Source organism: Stenella coeruleoalba (genome assembly GCF_951394435.1).
Source record: "Stenella coeruleoalba genome assembly, chromosome: 12".
Lineage (NCBI taxonomy): Eukaryota > Metazoa > Chordata > Mammalia > Artiodactyla > Delphinidae > Stenella > Stenella coeruleoalba.
In genome coordinates this window covers 23,488,983-23,492,390 of record NC_137158.1, presented here as the reverse complement: position 1 = coordinate 23,492,390, position 3,408 = coordinate 23,488,983, and positions in this window count along the sequence as shown.

Here is a 3,408-nt window from a genome sequence, read left to right as displayed (position 1 = left end):
TGATGATGAGGCCCAGTGGAAGGAGAGGGCACAGTTTCCTCCCTACTCAATGGTCATTCACTTCAGGGGACATCAAGTAACAGTCAAACCAGAGGATGAGTTGGAACAATAAACCACATTATCTGGACACACTCTGTCTCCAAACACAGGTGTCTGAAAAGGCGGTGAGGGAGACCTCTGGCCACTCAAGGAAAACGCAATAAAAGTTTATTCAATAACTTAGGTGACAGACCTTTCTGTCACTTATCATTTACTTTTGAAAATGATCACCTATTGAAAAATTCAAATAAAAAATAAGCTCAGAAATGAATTCTTGGGATTTCCCTGGCGGTCCAGAGGTTAGGACTCAGCACTTCCACTGCTGTGGCCCTGGGTTCAATCCCTGGTCAGGCAAGCCACACTGTGTGGCCAAAAGAAAATTCTTTTTCTTTTTAAATTTATTTATTTTATTTTTGGCTGCGTTGGGTCTTCGTTGCTGCGTGCGGGCTTTCTCTAGTTGCAGCGAGCGAGGGCTACTCTTTGTTGTGGTGCGCAGGCTCTAGGAGCACAGGCTTCAGTAGTTGCAGCACGCAGTCTTGGTAGTTGTGGCTCACGGGGTCTAGAGCACAGGCTCAGTAGTTGTGGCGCACGGGCTTAGTTGCTCCGCGGCATGTGGGATCTTCCTGGACCAGGGCTCGAACCCGTGTCCCCTGCATTGACAGGCGGATTCTTAACCGCTGCACCACCAGGGAAACCCCTCAAATAAGAATTCTTATTGTGGTGATGGTTGCACAACTCTGTAAATATACTAAAAGTTATTGAATTGTACACTTAAAATGGGCAAATTCCATGGAATGTAAAAGTATACCTCAAAAAAATTTAAAAACCCCAAATTCATATTTATTAAATATGGTAATGATATAGTTGAAAATTTAATTCAGGGTTGAGCTTAAAGTTGTACTGAGAGTTGATTTATTAAGTTATTATTTTAAGCAGCCTACCAGGGTATAACTCTAATAAAAGGAAAATCGAAGGATTTCCCTGGTGGTCCAGTGGTTAAGACTCTGCGCTTCCACGGCAGGGGGCACAAGTTCAATTCCTGGTCGGGGAGCTAAGATCCCACATGCCACACAGCCAAAAAAAAAATAAGGAAAATCCACTGGAAAAGAATTAGGCCACTCATTATGTGTTTGTAGTATTGGTTAATATAAATCGGAAGTGAAACTGTAACGTTGCCCAGGATAATAACTGCAGTTGACATAAGGCTCTAGAAAATTCCTTCTTTGCAACACTTCTTGGCCAGTGTGTGCTCTTGCTCTTCCTGGTGAAGTCCAGCCCACCTTGTGTCTGGGCTGGACTTCTCCTTAACCTTCCTTTGCTTGTCACTTGGCTGGATGTGCTTTGCTGCCAGGAGTGTGACAATTTTTTATACTGAAGTAGGAAAATAGCTAGAAGACATTAGTAGATTTTGCTGCCAGGAGAAAGGACAAGTAGGAACTTGCTTGTAAATCAGCCAGCTGGTTAGTCATCGTTCTCACCAATAAAACGACATAACTGGAAGGTGACCAATGAAACTCCATATCTGGAATGTTCAGCGGCTGGACTGGTTCCTGGGGACTTTGGAAAGTAGCCTGTAGTTGGTAGTTCAGACCCAAGGGTAGAAAGGAGGGGCTGCTGCCTCATGATCTCTTCACAGCTGTTATTTTGTAATAATGATTTATGGTAGTGAGCAGTCACTGAATATTCCAGGCATACTCCTGTGTACGCCTGTGTACGCCTGGGTTAGTAAACAACGTTTGATGTTTACTGCCAAAGTGAAATGCTTAGAACACCCAGCAGTAGTAGGCGAACTGAAAGTCTCCAGTCAGAAGGGCTCCTTTCTGGAATAATTAACTACCAAGTTAATTATTACCAACTACCAATAATTAACTGCCAAGTCCTGCCTCCCTACTTTTCCTCATGTGATTCTCCCGGCCCTGCTGCGCCGACGGCCTGTCCACACCAGGCCCCGCTAGCTTTCCCGGAGCTCCAGCTCTGAGCTGGTTTCTCCTAAGTTCCCACCCCGGCTCTGCCCCTTAAGCATCTGTGTGATTTAGGGAAGTTCTTTTACCTTCTCTGGAAAATGGGACAATGCTTCTTAAGGTGGTGGCTTGGCACGAGATGCTCAATAAAAATTAGCATCTTTCCTAGCTGTTCCATAGACAGTAAAAATGACATCACTTTCCTCTGAAGGGAATGTACTTCATAACTCAGCACTTCACTATAAGCTCGCTTGTACTTCTGCTCACTGTTTCATGGAGCAATTTGTCTTATACCCTCAGTGAGCCTCAACCTACCCTGGGGAAAGAAAAAAGCTTTTACTCTTTTCTGAAGTCCTCTTAGAATGTCTACTTAGTTCACGCAAGGTTTGGACGATGTTGTGCTTGGTGGGCAGCTTAGTTTGTTGACACCACTGTTTTCAGCTCCATTAGGCTGTGCTAATGAGATCAGACCAGGTGGCTAGAATGTAGGGACCCTGTGACAGGGCTGTTGGACCCGAGAGTCACTGGCTGACTACTGTGTAGTGTTGTCTCCTGGCATCGTAAGAGTTGAGTTTCTCAGAGGGTGGAAAGCCCTCAATTACTTTATTAATCCAAACAGAGGGCTTTTCATACCATCTAATATGTGAAACTTCTACCACTCATCTCAATTTAGTGATACTCAGCTGCCACGCCGGAAACTTGAGACATGCTTCACTCTGCCTGCTTTACCTCCCTCACACCCATACAGACATTGTCAGCAAAACCCGGTTGATTCTACCTCTTCCGTGACTCTTCAGACCCGCCTTCCTCTTCACCCAGGCTTCAGGGCAGGCTCCCATCCTCTCTTACCTCGACCTTTGTCATAACCTTGTTGCTAAATTAACACCTCTGTAATTTTCTTCCAAAACACTGCCACCAGTTATCTTTCTCAACCATCAAATCAGATTATCCTCCTTTGTAAAATATTTTAATGATTCACCATTGTTGACAGAAGAAAAACTCCACCCTCCCCACCCCCCATGGAGTCTGTCACCTCGAATCTCTGTCCCCCGTCCCATCTTTATTTTCCACCATTCTTCTCTTCACATCCTCACCCCAGTTATAACTTGCAGGCTCTGTGCTCTTTCAGGCCTCTGGACCTTTTAATATACTGTTTTCTTGTCCTGGAATGCCCTTCTCCTTCATTTCTTTTACAGCACAGTGCTTCGGAGCAAAGGCTCTGGGCAGACACCTTCATTTGAATCCTGACTCCTCTGCTTGCCAGCTGGGATGTTGGGAAAATTATTTAAGAATACTAGGTTTTGGGGCTTCCCTGGTGGCGCGGTAGTTGAGAGTCCGCCTGCCGATGCAGGGGACGCGGGTTCGTGCCCAGGTCTGGGAGGATCCCACATGCCGCGGAGCGGCTGGG